Source organism: Macaca fascicularis, chromosome 6, assembly GCF_037993035.2.
Source record: "Macaca fascicularis isolate 582-1 chromosome 6, T2T-MFA8v1.1".
NCBI classification, from domain to species: domain Eukaryota; kingdom Metazoa; phylum Chordata; class Mammalia; order Primates; family Cercopithecidae; genus Macaca; species Macaca fascicularis.
Genome location: NC_088380.1, coordinates 182,514,996 through 182,536,618, shown reverse-complemented (window position 1 = coordinate 182,536,618; position 21,623 = coordinate 182,514,996). Strand labels below are relative to the sequence as shown.

Below are 21,623 nucleotides of genomic sequence, written 5' to 3'. Positions count from 1 at the left end.
GATAGACTTCTATGGAGATTGCCTTTCAGTCCAAGTAAGGAATGACTCAATGAAGTTTAAAAGGTGACTCTGATCTGAATAGACAGTTTTTCAAAGAAGATACACAAATGGCCAACAAGCACACCGAAGGATGCTCAAATTCATTGGCCCTCAGGGAAATGTAAACCAAAACCAGAATGATACCACTTCACACCCACAAGGATGGCTAGAATCCAAAAGACCTGAGAAGCTTTGGAAAGGACTGGGACCTCCACGCACTGCTGGTGGGAATGTAAGAGGGTGCAACCTCTTTGGAAGCAGTTTGGCAATTCCTCAAACACGCGTCAAGTCAAAGCTTCATCACCGTGTGACCTAGCCATTGTACTCTTAGGCATATATTCCAGAAAAATGAAAATATATGTCTCCCCAAAAGCCTCTATGCAAATGTTCACAGCAACGTTATTCATTATAGCCCAAAAGCAGAAACAATCCAAATGCCCATCAACTGGTGAATGAGGAAAATGTGGTCTATCCATACCGTGGAACATTATTTAGCCATAACAAGGCATGAAGTGCCGATACATGCAACAACATGGATGAACCGTAACAACATGCCAGGTATAAGAAATCGGTCACAAAACCTATTGTGTGATTCAATTTTTGTGAAATGTCCAGAATCTGGAATAGGCGAATCTACAGAGAGGGAAAGTAGACCTGTGGCTGCTGAGCCTTGAGTGGGAGTGGGGAGTGGATAGAGGGTGACTGCTAATGAGGACAGGTTTCTTTTGGAGATAGCGAAAGTGGTCTGAAATCAGGTAGTGGTGACGGCTGCACAACTCTGTGTGAATATCCTAAAAATTATGGACTTGTCACTTGAATTGGTGACTTTTATAGTATATGAATTATATCTCTATAACGCTCTTATGTTAAAAAAGACCACCCTTGTTGCTTGAGGTCAGTGGGGGCAGAAGGGAAGCAGGGAGGCCAGGTGACCAATAGAGCAACCTCAGGCTCAAAGGACCAGTGCTTTGAAGGCACTTGGTAAACACCTGTGGGTACCTGAACCAGCTGATCTCTGGTCAGGAATGCTCTTCTCTTCCAACCCAGGGTTTCTTAACCTCCGCACTATTGACATTTGGGACAGGATAATTTTTGGTGATGAGGGCTGTCCCGTGTATTGTGGGAAGTTTAGTAGCATCTCTGGCATCTACCCACTAGACACCAGCACTCCCCCTCCCCAAGTTGTGACAATCAAAAATAGCTCCAGACGTTGACGAATGTCTTCCAAGGGGCAAAAACGTCCCCACTTGAGAACCATCGTTCCAACCTCCCTGGCTCACCTGGTGAATTCCTACTTATTCTTCCTGATCTATTTCAAATATCATCCCCTCTGGGCAGCCTTCACCTGCATCCCCTGAGGCCTCACAGTTTCCTCAACACCCCGTCAAAGCCCTGAGGACCTGCTTACACACCACTCTCCCCACACCCCACTGTCTGTAAGCTCCGTGTAGCAATGGCTTTTTTTTTTTTTTTTTTTTTTTTGAGACAGAGTCTCACTCTGTCTCCCAGACTGGAGTACAGTGGCACAATCTTGGCTCACTGCAACCTCTGCCTCCCGAGTTCAAGCGATTATCCTGCCTCAGCCACCCAAGTAGCTGGGACTGCAAGCACCTGCCACCACACCCGGCTAATTTTTGTGTATTTTTATTACAGACGGGGTTTCACCATGTTAGCCAGGCTGGTCTTGAACTCCCGAACTTGTGATCCTCCTGCCTTGACCTCCCAAAGTGCTGGGATTACAGGTGTGAGCCACTGTGTCCAGCCTGCAATGACATCTTATATATGCCTGGGTTCCCAGTATTTGGCACAAACCCTTACACTTTGGAGGTCATTGTTGTGCCATTTTTTCACCTCTACAGTGCAGGGATGCATTGCTTTTTACAGCATCTCTGTGATCCCTGCTTCAATGTTGGTTGATTGAATCTGTCAACCCTTCCTGACCCTGATTAGGAGTGTAGGCTGTGGATTTAGATGGCCAGTGTTCGAATTCTGTTAGACATTGGGCAAGTGGCTGAACGCATGTTACTCTTACTTTCCAGTCTGAAAGTGAGACCCATAGGGTTGTCATGAGAACATAGTAAGAATACAACAAATAACAGATATTGATATCAATAATTTTGTATTTCTTCTAAGGGGTCTGCCAGGCCTTGATATAATTGCCCCTATTACTGACAAGCCTTCATGTGCCAGCTGCATCCTGGGTGCTGGCAAGGAGAAGACAGGTTACATCGTCCCCATCTTTAAGGAGTCCTGGGGGAGGAGCATACCTGTAAACTGTGGGGTCCTAAAAGATCTGGTTTGAATGGAATCTTGCAGTAAGAGTAGGATGGGGTTGCTAAGCAAAGGAGGGCATTGCAGGCAAGAGAAATTCCAACTGGGAAGTTTGGAGGTGGGCAAGAACACAGTTCATTCTGCCAGCTGGATGTGGATTGTTGTAGGTGGACCAGCAGAGGGTGGGTGGGTGGGGTAGCTGGAGGCGAGAAGGCTGGCCAGAGACTAGACCATCATGAGCCATGTATGCCAGTCTGAGGACTTTGGTCTTGATCCATTTGGTAATGAGGAGTCTTGGAATATTTCTGAGCAGGGGAGCAGTAGCCTCAGCTCTGTATTACCAAATTGACAATAGGATAAAGGATGTATCAGAATTGGAGGGGACAAGATAGGAGACAAGAAGATGGTGAAAATTTCAACCTGGAAAACACTACTTGAACCCTTTTAGAGACAATTCAGTCTTTATTGTAGGCCTGAGACAGGGCACCCTCAGATACAGTGCACCCTTACTGAACCATAAGTTACCTTTTTTTCAATCAGGCACCCTCCTCCCTGCTCTCAGAACTCGAAGCCAGGTAGTCCACTAATTATTAAAAAACATGCTCATTGCATAAAATCTGGAAAGTCAAGAAAAAGTAGTCAGGGAACACATCTCCCACAACCCCACCATCCATGGGCAAACACTGTTAACACTCTTTAGCCTATTTCCTTCCAGTCTTTTTTCTAAGCTCTTGCCACATTTTTGGGACCCTGCCATTTGCATGCCGATGCAAAACATGTTTCCATTCACTAAAAACTCTCAACTTTTGGTGGTCACATGTGCGTCCCATAATTTTATTGATTCCCTACTGTTGGACATTTAGGCACTTTCTGATTGTTGATGAATATCTCTGCACATGAAAGAGGCTTTGTGCATATCTCCATCCTTTCATTTGGATGTACTCCTCTTCTTTAAAACATTTTTTGGCAAAGGAACCTCTCTAGCCTGCTGGGACACCCTTTTCCCCATCATCAGGGATTTCTTCCTCAAGTCTGAATTAAATCTTTGGGATTGGAACTTAATCCTGTTTCCCTTACTATGGGGTGTTGGCGGAGATGGACCACAGCTGGTCTTGTTTTTCCCATGGAATGTCGCCTGGGAGGGTCAGTAGTTAATCATCAGCCTAGAATGGAGAGTGGGATGTGCCTGTGAGCTCAGGAGAATTAGCCTAGACTGAGATAAATAAAGACAAGGTTAACCCGGACAAGGTGATGGAGGAAGCAAAGAAATTGGTGGACTGGGGTGAGTCAGTCTGATATCAGCATCCTATGTAGTACTGAGTAGTGACCTTCCTTCCTTCCAGACCCTGAGAGAAATCTCTTGGAAAGAGTACCCCAACCCTGCTGCCAGCCTTCAGGCTCACGTTCTCCAGTGCTTTGTAGCAGCCCTTCCTATGACACATGGAACAAGAAGCCAGTGCTGATTGCGCACGTGCCATGTGCCAGGCCCTGTGCTATGCCGCAACTTATACAGTCATATTTTGGGGCCAGCACGATACAACCAGAAGCACCCTGGAGGCGGGCAGACCTGGTTCCAGTCTCTGCACAGGCATTTCCTACCAGTGTGACCACATGGCAATCATTTACCTCTGAGAACCTTAGTTTCCTCATCTGTAAATTGGGATTTGATGGCACCAGTTTCCCAGGATTGCTGTGGTGACTCTAACCAATGCCATACTTGTAATGCACCAAGTACCCGGCCTGCAAGGAGCAGGTTCTCGAGATAAGCTATTTTCTCATGATATTGAATTCTCCTTATATCCCAGCTCAGATATAAGGAGAAAATGCCACCATCCAGACCCAGAGATGTCAAAAAATGTAATCTATCCAATTGCCTTGGATAACCTCCAGGGACAGGAAACTCATTAGTAGGGAGGAATTTATAACTTCCTTTTATAAATAAGGAAACTGAGGTGCTGAGAGATTATGCCAGGAGTCTTCACAGGACAAAAACTGCCATCTGAGAGACGTCATGTCTAGAGGAGCATCAGCCTCAGGATAGGTCTGGAGTGGAGGCTGAAGCTTCTGGGCCCCCCACATTCCCTAGGCCCTGCCCTGCTTCAAGTCCAGCCTGGTCACCACCCAGCTTCACCGACTTACCCTCTCTGGCAAAGGACACAAAGGGGACCTAGAACGTAGAAATGACTTACCAAGAGGCAACCACCTCCAGGACTGGGCCCACCTGAGCTAGGGCATGACAGCTGCCACTGGGGGCCACCACAGCACACAGGCACTTTCCTGCCCCACCTCGTTCACCTCACAACACCTCATGGACGGGGTGGGGGGATTAGCATGGCCCTCAGGAGGAAACTGAGGCTGTCAAGCTCAAGGTCAATGCGCAAACTGGGATTCCTATCAAAAGAGGCCGCTTGCTCCGCTCATCCCACAGGCGAATCCACGTCCAGATGTCCCCAGCAAGGACTCCCACCCGCTGAGCGCTGCCTGTCGTGGCTCCAGTCAACGGTCGTCGGGCAGCAAGCCGCAGCCCAGCGGGATGAAGGCAGGTCGTTCTCGTTCCCTGAGACATAGAAGCCCCCTCCCCACCAGCCCTCGCCCTCCGCTGGCTTCCCTTTAGCAGAAAGTTGCTCCATGCTCCGACAGACACATCGCCGCGAGAAAATGCCACCACCCAGACCCAGGGACAAAACGGGGACTGTTTCGGCGCAAGTGGACTTTCCAAATCCACCCCTCGCGGGCAAAGAGGACATAAAGCCGAACCGTGTCCCGAGCACCGCCGCGGACTGGGACTGCATCCCGAGCTCTCAACGCCCCCTTGGGGAAGGCACAACCCCGGCGGTCACAGAGAAGGAAACTGAGGCTCACAGGCCAAGCGGAGGCACCTGCCCAAGGTCAGGCACAGCCAGGGAGCGGTGGGGCCGGGTCTCGAACCCGGGTTCGGGGCCACGACCGCCGCCGGGGATCCCGGAGCAGCCCCTCAGGCGGCTCCGCCAGCCCACGACGGGTCCCCAAGCCCGCTCGGGACCCCACCCCGCGCCGAGGCCCCGCGGGGAGGCGGCGGCCGCGTTACCTGGTGCTGCTGCCGCGGGCGTTGGCTCCGCACCCGGTTCGCCTCGGTCCCGCGCCCGCGCCGGCTGCGCTCCGGGCAGGGATGGAGCGGGCGGCGCGCGCACGGCCTGCGCCCCGCGCCTCGCACCCACTTCCTCGTCTCCGCCCCCAACTCGCTCCTCCTTGCTCTCAACGCTCCTTCCCTTCCTTCCCTCTCTAAGTCTCTCTCTCTCTCTCTCTCTCTCTCTCTCTCTCTCTCTCTCTCTCTCTCAGCGCGCACACACCCACATTTTCTCCCCCAGTCTCCCTCTCCCACGGTCTCACCCACTTTCTATTTTCCGTTCTCCTTCACCCTCCCTCCTCATCTCGCCGACTCTGACACTTGCCCCTTCCTCTTCCTTTCTGACACACTGCCCCCTCTTTCTCTCCCTTTTCTCCCTGGCTCTTTCCCTCTCCCCGCCCCGCTGATTGCGAGCCCGCCCTTGACCGGACAACCGCCTATTCCTGAGCCCCATGGTTCACCTGCGCAGATACTGGCTGAGTGGCCACAGCTGGAGACCTGCCCCGGGTGGGCGCTGGACCCAGGGGGTCAGGTGGCAGCCCTCACGTTGGGCGCCCAGGGCCCAGCTAGAGTCAGGCTAGAAGGGGGAAATAACTAGTTTTGAGGAAAAGCTTGAATAATTCTGGAATCTGAAATCTAGAAACACAAATGCAGAAATTAATTAGTTCAGGGGTTATTAATTACCAAAAAAAAAAAAAAAAAAAATCAGGAAACTTCAAAAACCCTAGAGTGGCTTTGTTTTGGTTGAAGGAAGGGATGAAGAGAGAGAGAAGTAAGGAAGTGGACTTTGGGAAAAGGGGTTTTGGGATAAGGAGAATAATGCCCGCCTTCCAGATGAGAAAACGAAGGCTCAGATGGGAAAACCCGTCTCCTGAATATCAAGATATCAAGGCCACTGTGCTAACCACACAGATCTCCGTGGAGGGAGCCTGGGTGGGCAGGATGGTGAGAGATTTTCGCCAGGCCTGGACAGCAGCCCAGTGCCGGGGAGGCAGGCGGTCAGCTGGGCTGACCGGGTTTGCTTGGGGAGCCTGGTGTGTGGAGGGGGATTTCCGTGGAAGCTTGGCAAAGGATGGTGAAAGCGAGGAGGGTTCAGCTAGCATGCATTTCAGACACATGCCACTGCTGACTGATGCACCACCTCAAGCCATTCTGTCACCACGGACCAGCCCTGTGCCAGGGGCTGCGAGGCAGAGGACGAGGGGCCATGGTCCCCTAGGTCTCAGTTCACAGCTTCTGGGGAGGCTATTGCTGCACTATGCATCCAAGTCATTGTCATCTTGGAATGACAAGAGCCTCCAAACTGGTCTTCTGGACGCCTCTCTTGCTCACCTGCCATTCACAAAGCAGCTCAGATAATCTCTGAAAAGTGTAAATCAGATCGTGCCTGTCTACTTCCCTGCTTCCAGACCTCCCGTGACTTCTTGCTATAGTTCAAGTAAAATCCAAGTTTCTTATCACTGCTAAGAGGCCTCACCCTACGTGGTTTGCTAGAGCCGCCTCTCAGATCTCATCTCTCACCACTCTTTACCTCTCTCTCTGCACCTCAACCACAGTGGCTTCTTCCCCCTTCCTGGACTAGGCCAAGCAGACCATACCACAGGCCATTTGCACGGGTTGTTTTTTCTGCCGGGAAAGCTCCCCTCTGTTCCTGTAGCTGCTCGAGCATCCCCTCCTCAGTGAGCCCACCCCTAACCAACTTATCTAAAGGAGTCACCTTCTTGCCTATAGTGTTTTTCACAGCAGACCCTTTTATTGTAATTAACATATTTATCACTGCCTAAAATTAATTTGTTTTTCTTTTTTCCTTTTTTTTTTTTTGAGATGGAGTCTTGCTCTGTTGCCAGGCTGGAGTACAGTGCTGTGATCTCAGTTCACTGCAACCTCTGCTTCCCAGGTTCAAGCGATTCTCCTGCCTCAACTTCCTGAGTAGCTGGGACTACAGGCGCTCACCACCACGCCCAGCTAATTTTTGTATTTTTAGTAGATATGGGGTTTCACCATATTGACCAGGTTGGTCTCGAATTCCTAACCTTGTGATCCACCTGCCTCAGCCTCCCAAAGTGCTGGGATTACAGGCGTGAGCCACCATGCCTGGCCTATTTTGTTTTTCATTTGCTTATATGCGTATTGCCTGCTTTATCTCACCGGCATACAACAGGGGAAGGATTGCAACCTTATCTGTGTTGTTCCCTGTGTCTCTCCAGAGCCTAGAACAGTACCTGGTACACAGTAGATACTCAATAAACATTCACTGAATGAGTGAATGAAAAAAAATGCTATAACAAAGAGGTTTAGAAAATGAAAAAGTTGATTGACCCTGACAAAGGAAAAAGAGGATTATCTTCAAAAAGATTACTTTACAGGCCAATCCTAAAAGAAAAGCAACATTTCACAAACTGGAGAAGAGGGGAAGGGCTGTGCAGGTTGAGGTGACGGCACAGAGAAAGGTACTGAGGCGTGACGTTCAGCACAGCTGCAAGCCAAGGTGTGGGGAGCACAGACAGAACCAGGAGACAAGGCTGGAGAGGCCAGTGGGAACCTGATCGAGGGAGGCCTGGAGGACTTGGATGGCAGTTTGGACTTGATCCAGTTATCAATAAGGGGGTTATGGCAGGTCTTTAAGCAGGGGAGAGCTGAAAAGGCTGGGATGTGCGTCCTGGAGTAGAGAAGGCTCCAGTGACCTTCGTCTCTATGAAGGACCTCTGTGCAGAGGGAACAGATGAGACGGCAGCACTGAGGCTAATGGTAGAAATAGAATGAGATGCATTTCCACTCAGCAAAGAATGTGTTTTTAAAGGAGCTGAAGAGGAAAACGGGCTCCAGGGTGGTGGAATCACCATCCATGCATCTTCAGTGCTGCTCCCGGAAAGAGGTTGATGTGCCTGGGACTTGTGTAGCTACTCATGTGCTGGTAGAAATGATGTGTATTTCTTCTGAGCAGAGGCTTTAGGGCCGAGAGTGCCTGCCATGTTCCTTTCCCGTCTGCCACAGGACTGGCACCATTCAGGTGTTGTGCCAGGGAGAGGCTGCTCCATCACCTGGGTCCCAGAGTGAACCCGCAGAGGCCCAGCTGGCCCCCAGTGGACAGGTGGTGTCAGTGAGAGATACTTACATTACATGTTGTAGGCCACTGCAGTTTCTAGAGTCATCTGATATTGCTGGATAGTCACGGTCCCTTGGTCTGCCTTAGTGAGTCACAGGCTTACCCAGGCTGGTTCCAGCACTCACTAGCTGTGATGGATTTTCAAAAACGAACCTGGCAATTCAGCCCAGGCTTCTTTGCAATGGAACAGCACCTCCTATGGAGAGGTGGAGTGTATTTCATTGCTCCTTGAACTTCGGACTGACCTTGAGACTTGCTCCAACCCATAGAACCCAGTAGAAGTGATGCAGTGTGGCTTCTGAGGTTAGGCCTTAAGAGACGTGGCAGCCTGGCCTTTCCCCTTCTCAGAACAATACCCAAGACCACCACGCTGTGAAGCTATCTAGGATGAAAGACCGTATGGAGAGAAGTGCCCAGCAGTCACAGCCCTCGCAGCAGACCCACTAGCTGAATGCAGCCACATGAATAAGCTCGGGGGGGCCAGCACAAGAACCACTGTTTAAAGCTGCTGGAGTGGTTTAAAGTGGTGTAAAGCTAGCTTGAGTGGTTTGTTATGCTGCAGTAAATGACTAGGTAAGTGGCGCTGGGAGAATCAGCACCCATCTTGAAGTCCATTTCCTTGGCTACAAAATAAGCATAACAGTAACGTTATCCTTGTAAAGAGACTGTTTTAAAGAGACTGTCTCTTGTAAAGAGACAATGTCTGTTGTAAAGTGTGTGGATAAGGCTCAGATTTTTTTAAAGAAAGGATATAAAATTCATTTATTCATTCAACAAACGTGTATTGAGTACCTGCTGTGTATGTGTCAGGCACTGGGTCCACTCTGGGATGCAGCAACGAGCAAGATAGGAGGTAGATGAAATGAGCCTGATAATTCCAGCTACAGATAATTGCTTTGGGGAAAGCCAACAGGGTAAAGTCCTTGAGAGTGACTGGGCTAGCACTTTGTTTAAGATACTTAGGGAAGGATTTTCTGAGCCTGTGACATTTGCACTGAGCTAGGCATTTGTAGAGAAGCGGGAGCAGCCTCCCTGTGAAGGACCAAGAAGTGCAAATGCTCCAGGGTAGGGCAAGTTTGGCCTTGACAAGGAACAGGGACAAAGTCAGTGTGGCTGGGTGTATGAAGAAGAGGGACAATGGCCAGAGATGGGTTGATGCAGGGCCTTGTAGGCCATGGTAAGGTGGTGGATTTCATCTTAAATGCAATGGAGCTGTAGAGGTTCTAATAGGGTAGTGATATCCTTCACACGCTGTCAAGTGATTTCCTGCTGGAAGCAGTTCATGGTTGGCCACCCATCTGATCAGGACAGCACTGTTGACCCTGTCCAGCTCTCAAAGTTTCCAATTCTGTACTAGATCTGAAAACCTTTGGAAGCTCCTAAGCATCTTCATCATAAAAGGAGTCCTTGTTGTTACGAATAACCAGAATTGAGGCTCCCTGCCTTGCTGGAGGGCTTTGGGATCTGATGGCCCGAAATCCCTTCTGGCTCTCTGTATGTAACAAGAACCATCTTTCAAAGGAAGCCGGAAGAGGCCTCTCATTCTGAGGAAATCCAAACCACTATTGGACCAAAATAGAAAAACGTACTTTCTTTGGAATGAGTAATCTCTGCTGAGTCTGACTGCTTGAAATCGGAAAACAAAACAAAATAATAACAACCAAAAACCCCCATAAACCCAACAATTAAGATACTGAATGACATGGTATGGTAATAACTTTTACCCAAGTGGTCTGTGGACAATTCTGATAAAAACCTACTGGTTTTTGTCATTGGCTATTTCTTGTCTGCATCCTGTGCTGTGTGGTAGCTCTGGGTTTGTGGTAGGGCACCTGAACTGTGGTTGGGCTGTGTGGGTGCGGATTTCCTGGCTGTTGTGTGCTGAGAACCTTGAGAGAGGTATCGGAAAGGTCTGGGGGCTGGGAGTCCCCAGATGGATACAGCTAATTCCTGCCCCATCCGTGCTATTCTGGAGACCCCAGACTTAGCTGCTTCCCCCAGCATCTCTGAAATTACACAATGACCCAGTTTTGGCTTGCAAGGGGAGGAGGGAACATTGTTTGTTGACTATCTACTGTTTTCTGTATACTGTGCTAAGTTCTTTGGGTACATCATCTCTAGTAATTCTCATCACAGCTCTGTGAGGCAGATACTCTTATTTCCTCTAAGTTACAGATAAGGAAACTGAGGCTCAGAAAGTCAGATATGTCTCCCAGGTCCCACAGCTAGCTGGGGGATTCACTTCACCAGGTTTCTGCTCTTAACCACTCTGCTCTCCTGGTCCACTCAAACAACAAAACAGACTGTTCTATGGGGACCTAGAGTAGAGAATGATTCAGCCGGGGGTGGAGAGGGATCCAGGAGGCAACTTTTATAGCGGATCTGGAAGCATAAATAGGACTTTGTTCATGGGAAGGGTGGGGAGGGATGTTTCAAGAAGAGACAAAGCATAGAAGGACATTAAGTATGAGGTGTTAATAGGGAAAAAGGGACAGTGGTATTGTTGAGTGATGGGACAGACAGGTGGGTTGGGGTAGAGCATAGAAGCCCTTGAACATTCTGCTAAGAAGCCTGGGCTGCATCCTGGTGGCAATAGAGGGTGGTCAGTGCAAAATAGAATGTTCATCTGAGAGATGGTGAGCGGGAGAACATTCTCCCTGGTGACTGATAGAAGAAGGAACAAACTCAGGCATCTTCTGATTTCAAGGAACAGAGATGCCTGGAACTGGCTCAAGCATGCAGGACTTTATGGATCTGAAATTCAGGAGGTCATGAAAAATGGCTAGGACACACAGCTTGGTCTCATGGAACCTGGACAATCTTCAGGCAACATCTATTCCTTTTTTTCTGCCTCTCCTGGAAAATCATCTTCTTTGTCTCCTTGAGCAGACTCTTGTCCCCAATTCCGAATCCCCTATAATTTTCACTTCCATGGTATTGCTACTGGGGCTCTGCTTGGGCCTCAAAGCTACGTGACTCAAAGATCCATGGCCCAGCACAAGTTGACTACAGCTTTGAGTCTCTTAATTCCGATCATAAGAAAGATAAGATCCGAGGGAAGTGACTTGTAAAGTACCTAAGAGAAAGGGAAGGGAAGTAACATTTTCTTGAATGCTTACTGTGTGCCAAGTGGGCACATGGAATATCTCAGTTAACCTCACAATAGCCTCACTGAGCAAAGGGTACAATCTCCATTTTTACAGGAAGGAGAGTGATGTGGTTTAGATAGCTTCCCCTCCAAGTCTCAGGTTGAACTATAATCCCCAATGTTAGAGGCCTGGTGGGAGGTGTTTGGTTCATGCAGGCAGACCTCTCATGAATGGTTTAGCGCTCTCCTCTTGGTGATGAGTGAGTTCACATGAGATCTGGTTGTTTAAAAGTCTGCGGACCTCCCCCCACTTGCTCTCTCATTCCTGCTTTTGCCATGTGATGTGCCTGCTCCTGCTTTGCATTTCACCATGATTGTAAGCTTCCTGAGACCCTCACCAGAAGCTGAGTAGATGTTGGTGTCATGACTATATACAGCCTGTAGAAGCACGAGCCAATTAAACTTCTTTTCTTTGTCAATTACCCAGCCTCAGAAATTTCTTTACATCAATGCAAGAATGACCTAATACAAAAAATTGGAACTAAAGAGTAGAGGTTTGCTGTAAAGATAGCTGATGATGTGGAAGTAACTTTGGAACTGGGTAATCGGCAGAGGTTGGAAGAGTTTGGAGGGCATGGAAGAAGACAGGATGATAAGGGAATGTTTGGAACTTCAACTGGCTAAATAGTTGTGACTAAAATGCTGATAGTGATGTGGATGGTGAAATCCAGGCTGATGAAGCCTCAGTTAGAAATGAGGAACCTGGCCAGGCGCGGTGGCTCACACCTGTAATCCCAGCACTTTGCGAGGCTGAGGTGGGTAGATCACTTGAGGTCAGGAGTTTGAGACCAGCCTGGCCAACATGTTGAAACCCTGTCTCTACTAAAAATTAAAAAAAAAAATAGCTGAGCGTGGTGGCATGTGTCTGCGGTCCCAGCTACTCAGGAGGCTGAGGCAGGAGAATCTCTTGAAACCAGGAGGAGGAGGTTGCAGTGAGCTGAGATCATGCCACTGCAGTCTGGCCTGGGCAACAGAGCAAGACTCTGTTGAAAGAGAAAGGAAAGAAAGAAAAGAAAGAAAAGGAAGGAAGGAAGGAAGGAAAGAAAGGAAAGAAAAGAAAGAGAAGAAAGAAGGACGGAGGAGAGGAGAGAAGAGGAGAGGAGAGAGAAAAGGAAAGGAAAGGAAAGGAGAGAAGAAAGAAATGAGGAAACTATTGGCAACCAGAACAAAGGTCACCCTTTATATGCCTTAGCAAATAGCTTGGCTATATTGTGTTAATGCCCTAGGGAACTGTGAAAGTTTGAACTTAAGAGTGATTACCTAGAGTATCTAATAGAAGAAATTTCTGACCAGCAAACCCTTCAAGATGTGGCCTGACTGCTTCTAACAGCCTATGCTCATCTGTGGAAGCAAATAAATGAGTTAAGTTGGAACTTATATATAAAGGTAGGGTAAAAGTTTGGAAAATTTGTAGCCTAGTCATGTGGTAGAAAAGAAAAGCCCATTGTCAGGAGCGGAATCCAAGCAGGCTGTGGAGCAACCACTTACTAGAGAGACTTGCATGATTAAAGGGAGTCAGGTGCTGATATCCAGAACAATGGGAAAAGTCCCTGAAGTCATTTCAGAGCTCTTCTAGGAAGCCCCTCCCATCACAGACCCAGAGGTCTAGGAGGAAAGAATGGTTTCGCAGGCCAGGCCTGGAACTTCCATGCACAGCTGCAGGACACTGCTCTCTACATCCTGGTAGCTCTAGCTCCAGCCTCAGCTCAAAGGGGTCCAGGTACAACTTGGGCAGCAGCACCACAGGGTGCAAGCCATAAGCCTGGGCAGTTTCCATATAGTGTTAAGCCTACAAATACTCAGAATGGAGGCATGAAGGAGGCTTGGTGGCTTCCATCTATGTTTCAAAGGATGTATGGAAAAGCCTGGATGCCCCACAGAGAGACACTATTAGGGCAATTCTAAGGGGGAAATGTGGGGTTGGAGCCCCCACACAGAATTCCCACCATGACACTGCCTAGTGTAGCTGTGGGAAGGGGATCACTGGCCTCCACCCCCCAGAGTGGTAGATCTATTGGCAGCTTGCACACCGACCCTGGTAAAGCTTCAAGCATCAACTCCAATCTTTGAGAGCAGCCATGTAGGTTACACACAACAAAGCCAGAGGGGCAGAGCTACCCAAGGCCTTGGGAGCCCACCCCTTCACCAGTTTGCTCCAGCTGTGGGACATGGAGTCAAAGGAGATTATTTTGGAGCATTAACAGTTAACAAATGCACTGCTGGATTTCAGATTTGTGTGGGACCTGTTGCCTCTTTCTTTTGACCAATTTTTCCCTTTGTGAGTGTTTATCCAATGCCTGCACCACCATTGTATCTTGGAAGTAAATAACTTGTTTTGACCTTACAGTCTCATAGGTGGGAGGAGATGAGTCTCAGATGAGACTTAGGACTCTGGACTTGATGTTGGAATGAGTTACAATTTTAGGGGACTGTTGGGAAGAGATTATTGTATTTTGCAGTGTGAGAAGGACATAGGAATTGGGGGTCTGGGGTGGATAAGATAGTTTGGATATTTATCCCCTCCAAGCCTCATGTTGAAATGTAATCTCCAGTACTGGAGGTAGGGCCTAGTGGGAGGTGTTTGGATCATGGAGGCAGATCCCTCATGAATGGCTTAGCACCATCCTTTTGGGGATGAGTGAGTTCACACAAGATCTGTTGTTTTAAAAAGTCTGGGACCTTCTCCTCTTGCTTTCTTGCTCCTGCTCTCACCAAGTGATGCACCTGCTCCCCTTCATCTTCTGCCATGATTGTAGGCTCCTGAGGCCCTCACCAGAAGCCAAGCAGATGCTGGTGCCAGGCCTGTACAGCCAGCAGAACTGTGAGCCAATTAAATCTCTTTTCTTTATCAATGACACTGTCTCATTTTTTTTTACAGCAACACAAGAACAGCCTAATATAAGAAATGACTTGTCTAGGGCCTAACAGCAAGGAATTAACAGAACATGAGAGTTAATTTTATTTGTCACCTTGGATGGAGCCATGATGCCCAGATATTTGGTCAAACATTATTCTGGATGTTTCTGTGAGGATGCTTCTGGGTAAGATTTCCATTTATGTTGGTGGATTTTGAGTAAAGCAGATTGCCCTCCACATTGTGGGTAGACTATTTAATCAGTGGAAGAGCTAAACAGACCAAAAAGACTGATCTCCTTCAAGCAAGAGGGATTTCTTCTTACAGAATCTGGACTTAAACTGCAGCATTAGTTCTCTCCTGGGTCCAATATATATCCTATTTATTTTAATTCTCTGGAACACCCAGACAAATAACCAGAGTAGGAACTCTTAGTCACCTACTAGAGCAAGAATGGGAGAGAACATTTTGGGCAGCTGGGGGGACATGTTGACTGACACGGGCATCCCAGGACTGGGGACTTTAGTAAGAAACTAATAGCCCAGAATACAGGGAAAGCCAGGTCTGGGAATCAGCCCAGGCTGAGCCCCTGGGAGCCTGGCTGGATCATTAATTAGAGGCCTATGAGATAAGGGACTCAGAGGTGAGGCTAAGGAGGTAAACCTAAGGCCCAGCCAAAGAAGTCTTTGGCAGTTTGTTCCTGGTCTAGGCAGAGGCAGAGAGCACTGATATTCACTACCATGATTCCCAACTCCCTTCACCCCTGCTCTGTACCCACTTCAACTGCTGGAAATTTAGAGAACAGCTTTCCTAGCCTCTGTTGCCGCTAGGGGTTGTCATGTGACCCAGTTTGACCAATGTGATGAAGGGACCAGGAGATTTCCTCTTATAATAAGAAAGGCAGACACCAGGCACACCTTCTCCTGTTGCCCCGATGGCTTATCCCATGATCTCCTTCCTCTGATCCTGCAGGTGAGGCAGCCGTATTGTGACCATGAGAACTGAAGAGAAATGGACTCAGAACCCAGATATTGTAAGGCTCTTAGAGAAACCCTGGAAACATCTACTTATCAACGTTTTGCTGGTGAGCTAATGAAACACCCTATGGTTAAGCTACTGTGAGTCAGAGTGTTTGTTATTTACAGCTGAACACATCCTGATTCAAGGAGGAAATATGTAAATGTGCAGCAGATAGGACTTCATCTCCAATGTGTTGCCCCTCGAGAGTGTGGTGCCCAAATTTTCCTCTGTTTTTAGGATATTCTTTCTCTGCATCCTCTACCTGCTTCCCTCTCAAGCTTAGATATTGTCTTCTCTGGATAGCCAACTTCCAAGTTCTAGGCTGGATCACACACCCCTCCACTGAACTGTCTCTGTTCTGCGTACACTTGCTTTCATAGCATATGTCACATGGCAACTTTTCCACAAGACGTGTGCTCTGTGAGGGCAGGAAAGAAGAAGAGAAAAGGGAGTCAGTGATATCGACCTCTTCAGCAGACTTTCACTTTTATCTCATCACCCAGACCTACCACACGGTAGGCACCCTAGCTGCAAGGAAGGCTTGCAAAGTGACTATTTCACCCTTCCAACTTCTATAGTGGAAGACAAGCAAAGGAGAAGACTACTGGGAATGGAAGCATGGGTTGGCCACCAAGCAGCATCTGCCACAAATGACAAAATATTTTAAGTTCTTTGATGTTTTAGCCATAACATTATTTTTATTTTTTTCTAAATGGAAATATTTTATTATTTTTTCCTAATTCTAAAAGCAACAAAGCTTGTTTTAAAAATGGAAACCGTATGGGTTATGGAGTGAGGTTCCTAAAATCTTTTTCCTTTAGATACAATCTTATGAACAATTTAATCTATGTATTATTTTGGCATAAAATATTTTTTGTCTAAGCAGAAAAATATTTTAGACACTTGTTTGTAAAAGTGGGTTATATAACATATACTGTTTTGTTATCTACTTGTTTTTTTTAACTTAGGACTAGCATGGCCATTGTACATAGTCATACAAATAGATATGACTTAACCCTTTTTACCAGTGGGATAATTTCAGTATTAGTTATCTATCGCTATCTCACAAATTACCACAAACTTAGTGGCTTAAAGCGACACATATTTATTATCTCCCAATTGCTGTGGATCAGGAATCTAGGCTTTGCTTAGCTGCATTCTCTGTTTTAGGGTCTCTCATTAGGCTGAAAATTGTCTTCCAGGATTGAGTTATCTTCTGAAGGCTTGACTGGGGAAGAAAGAATCTTGCTATGGTTTGAATGTCTCCTCCAAAACTCATGTTGACATTTAATTGCCATTTTGGTGGTATTAAGAGGTGAGACCACTAAGAGATAATTAGACCATGAGGACTCTGCCCTCATAAATGAATTAATGTTATCATGAGAGTGGCTTCGTTATTGTGAAAGTAGGTTATTGTAAAAGCAAGTTTGGTTGTCTCTTCCTTGCTTGCTCTCCCTCATGTGTGCCCGTTCACCCTTCTACCTTTTGCCATGGGGTGATGTGAGAAGAAGGCCCTTGCAAGTTGCTGGAAATTTGATGCTGGATTTCTCAGCCCCCAGAACTGTGAGAAACAAATTTCTTTTATTTGTAAAATATGCAATCTGTGGTATTTTGTTATAGCAACACAAAACAGACTAAGACATATCTGCTTCCAAGCTCACTTACGTAGTCAACAGAATTAGTTCCTTCTGTGTTGTTGGACAGAGAGCCTGAATTCCTTCACGGCTGTTGGTCAGAGGCTGTCCTCAGCTCCTTTCCATGTGGTCCTTCCCTACTTCCTCAGATCAGCAAGGCAGAGAATCTGCCAGAAGGGTGGAAGTCCCAACCTTTTGTAATCGAATCACAGAAGTGATGCCCACTCAATGCTGCAGTATTCTACTGGCTGGAAGCAAGTACTAGGTCGTACCCACAGTTTAAGGGGACGGCATTACACAAAGGCCTGGACACCAGGAGCCAGGGTCATGGGCGCTGCCGTCTGCTGTGGTGTCCTACTTGTTCAACTATTTTGCTGAGGCACACTAAGGTTGTTTCCAGTTTTTTCACCAATATAAACAATGTCATCATCCTTGCACTTGTATCTTCACAAACTGGTTCAAGATTTTCTTTTTACTTTTCTTACTTTTTTTTTTTTTTTTTGAGATGGAGTTTCGCTCTTGTTGCCCAAGCTGGAGTGCAATGGCGCGATCTAGGCTCACTACAACCTCCACCTCCTGAGTTCAAGGATTCTCTTGCCTCAGCCTCCTGAGTAGTTGGGATTACAGGCGCGTGCCAACACGCTCGGGTAATTTTCTGTATTTTTAGTAGAAACAGGGTTTCACCGTGTTAACCAGGCTGGCCTCAAACCCCTGACCTCAGGTGATCTGCCCACCTCAGCATCCCAAGTGCTGGGATTAGAGGCATGACACACTGCACCCGGCCTGGTTCAAGATTTTCTTTGGAAAATTCTTCATGGTGGAATTTCTTGTTCTAAAGACAAATAGATTAATGGGTAAGTGGCCTCCCAAAGGCTGACCAAATGTGTATGCCCAATATCTGGGTGTGAAAGTGGACTATTTCTTGTCACACTCACTAATACAGCATTTAACAATTTGTTAAACTGGCTGGGTGCAGTGGCTCAAGCCTGTAATCCCAGCACTTTGGGAAGCCAAGGTGGGCAGATCACAAGGTCAGGAGTTCAAGACCAGCCTGGTCAATATGGTGAAACCACGTCTCTCCTAAAAATACAAAAATTAACCAGGCATGATGGCGGGTGCCTGTAGTCCCAGCTACTCAGGAGGCTGAGGCAGGAGAATCACTTGAACCTGGGAGGTGACGGTTGCAGTGAGATGAGATCAAGCCACTGTACTCCAGCCTGGGTGACAGAATGAGACTCCGTCTCAAAAAAACAAAAACAAACAAACAAACAAACAAAAAATCTTAAATATTCTTCAATATGATAGATGGAAACTGGAATATTTGTATTTTAGTTTGCAATTCTTTGTTTCTCAGTAAGGTTGAAAATATTCTCTAATGTTACCAGCTACTTGTTTCGGTCAGGATTTTTTGGTTATCAAGTACAAAAATAGCCTCTTTTTTTTTTTTTTTTTTTTGAGGCAGGTTCTTACTCTGTCACCGAGGCTGAAACGCAGTGCTTGACCTCGCAGGCACAAGCAATCCTCCTGCCTCAGCCTCCTGAGTAGCTGTAACTACAGGCAGACAGCACCATGCCTGGCTAATTTTTAAATTTTTCTTTTGTACAGATGTGGTCTAACTATGTTGATCAGGCTGGGTTCAAACTCCTGGCCTCAAGTGATCTTTCTACCTTGGCCTCTGAAAGCCCTGGGATTATAGGCATGAGCCACTTCACTGTGCCAAAAAAGCCATTTGAACTAGCTTATGTGTGAGCCATCGCGCCCAGCCTGCAATTTTTCTATTAGGACATTGCTCTTTTTCCTACTGACCTCTCACATATTTTGCAAATTATATCTTTCCTTTGTCTTTATGCCTTTTACAATACAAAAGTTTTAAATTTCAACGTGGTGAGACCTATTGGCCTTATTTCTCACTTCTGACCCTCATGGCATTCTGAGACAGGCCTTTCTCAACTCAGGGTCATAAAACCTTTCTTTCTTTTATTTTCCCTATGACTTTAACAATATCTGTCTTACGTTATTTGAATATCAAATCCATTTCAAATTGGTTTTTACAATTGAATTAATCATCTCTCGAATAATCATCTCAACATCATTACTTGGCTAGGCCCTTCTTTCCCCACTGACCTGCCTTGATGTCCCACCTCCCACTGTCTGTAGTGGTTACTGGCAGGGACATTTGAGTTGGACACACTTGGGTACTGGGTCCCGCTCTGCCACTCACTGGTTGTGTGACCCTGAGTAGGTTACTTAAGGTCTCTGGGCTTGTGCCTCCTCCTTGCAAAGTGGGGATCATCAGGGTTCCAAACTCAGGTGATTGCTGTGGAATGAATTGATCCAGTCCCTCCCAATCACACAGTAACCATCCTCAAGATTACTGTTTCCTAATTCCCCCCAACCCCACTTGAAGAACCTATGTCTGGGCTGTCACTGGTTCCCTCTGTCTGCTCCGCCCCAGAACCTCACCATTTACAACCTCTGGTTCCATAGCCCGTGTTAGTATCCTCCAGTCTGGAAGCTTCTAGAGGACAAGGATGGTGCCTCAGAACCTGGTGTATAGTAGGTGCTCAACAAACATCCACAGAAAGAATGACTGAGTAATGTGAGTTCCCCTCCTTGTTATATTTCTTAGACATTTTCTTGGCTATTCTTGAGCATTTTTTCTCCCAAATTAATTTTAATTAATTTGTCAAGATCTTCTCTTGGGTACTAATGGGATGTTTTACTGGCATTACAGCAAATTAATGAGGTGATTTGAGGCGAATTGGCCTTACAGCCCCAGGAACGTGAGCTGCAGTGCATTTACCCAGCCCTTCTTTCATGAGCTTTGCTAAGCTGCATCATTTCCTTGTTATTGGCCTGGCCTGTTTGCCTGCACGTTTATTCCTAGATGTTTTGCTGTTTCTCTTGCTTTTATGAAAGGCGTCTCTTCTCCATTGTAGTGGCTGAGCAGTTAGCATCTTGGGTGGAATCAAGATCCTACCGCTTTCTGGCATCAGTGGTTATGAGCACACAGCTTCAGAGTCCAGCAGATCTGGGTGTGAATCCACTTAATGAGTGTATAACCATGAGAAATGACCCTCCACCTCGAGTCTCAGTTTCCTGGCCTGTGACAGAGAAGAACTAACATATGTGCTGCAGTCGTGCCGTAAATATTAAATTAGATATTTTGAGTAAAGCTTTTAGGCTGGCACCTGTACAAATATGCAAGAAATGTCTTCTATTACGGTTATTTAGTAATATTACTGGCATAAATATTTTATAACTCTAAACAATGTACTATCATGCTGGGCGTTTTGTCGTTACTATACACAAAAAATATTTCTGATGCCACACCCCCCACCCCATCTCTTTGGTAACTAGAGGACTGCACTATTTTTTTAGCGCTCCGCCTAATGATCTTTCAGATTCTTGAAAGCAATGTGGATGTTGAGTGTGGAGATGCAGAGAGAGAAAGAGAAATTGCTCCAAGACCAGGTGGAGACTGAGGATGGGGACAGGAAACATTGAAAGGCATGAGTGAACGTAACAGGAAAGGGTTCTTGGGGGGAAGGAATGAGAGAGAGAGCAAGAGAGCAGGATGGGAGGAGACAGTAGAGAAGTGTCAAATGTGATGTGGACTTTGGAGGGAAATCCTCAGCTCTCCCCATTGTCTCTGCTCCTCTGACTTTCTGGCCAAGCAAAGAAGTTATGAGCACTGCCCTTCCAACCCAAGACCTCTGCCTGGGTCTCTCCAGGAGGTCCTTGATCCTCAAGACAGAACAGCTGGACCAACAATCTCAGCGCTGCAGCTGCCCGCAATGCATCTATGGAGGCTGCAGGTCCCCTGCAGGGCCCCAGATTCCCAGGCCCCACAGAGGCCTGAGCCCATCAGAAAGTGAAGTGCCTCCCTGTTGCTCCGGGAGGAGGCTGGCAGAAGGATTGGGAAACCAGCCGTGGGGACCTGCATCTGCTGCAGGGCGTGGGCATGGAGAGAAAGGCCAGCAGGCTGCCTACCCCCCAGCCCTCCCCAGCTGAGGCTTCTCTAGCAGTCTCAGCATGTTTCCCTACCTCTGGGTGGGATTCTGCAGGGCTGGAAGGGTTCAAGCATCCTTCTTTGAAATTCAACGCTAAGTTCTTATGACACCGTTTATTACCTATGAACCCTGTGCATGAATGAGTGTATTCTCTCATTCTGGGCCACCAAGTAAATTTCCTGACACAGCCCCTGCAGGGCACGCATGTTAGAAACTGTCAAGGCAGGAAACAGTGCACTGCAAGTGGGTAATTTGAGCAGTACGTGAGAGGGACTTTTTACAAAGGTGCAGGCAGGCTGAAAAGGAGCCACAAGAGACAGTGCCGCACCCTTGGTGGTCACAGCCAGTCACCTTCGCCCTTAGGGCTGGAGCAGACTAGCCCCCAACCTCACTCCCTGCTTCCCTCCTGGCAACGCCGCCCGTTGGCTGAAC

General features: G+C 47.3%; 1 protein-coding gene and 1 long non-coding RNA gene across 6 annotated transcripts in view; one reads left to right on the top strand and one right to left on the bottom strand.

Annotated features, from left to right (window-relative positions):
* The window catches only part of HRH2 (histamine receptor H2), a 53,156-nt gene extending 47,643 nt beyond the window's left edge, over positions 1-5,513 (bottom strand). For all 4 annotated transcript variants that reach the window (XR_012414369.1, XR_006698960.2, XM_045394526.2 and 1 more), the window contains exon 1: positions 5,378-5,513. The gene's annotated coding sequence lies outside the window, so the exon portion shown is untranslated. The remainder of the gene's footprint in view (positions 1-5,377) is intronic.
* On the top strand, positions 4,805-20,460 carry LOC123574089 (uncharacterized). Of its 2 annotated transcripts, XR_006698961.3 has the most exons (3): positions 4,805-5,198; positions 14,549-14,711; positions 15,497-20,460. It is a non-coding gene; the product is annotated as an uncharacterized lncRNA (long non-coding RNA). The 2 variants fall into 2 exon arrangements; XR_012414370.1 differs by lacking the exon at positions 14,549-14,711.
* Positions 20,461-21,623: the final 1,163 nt, after the last annotated feature.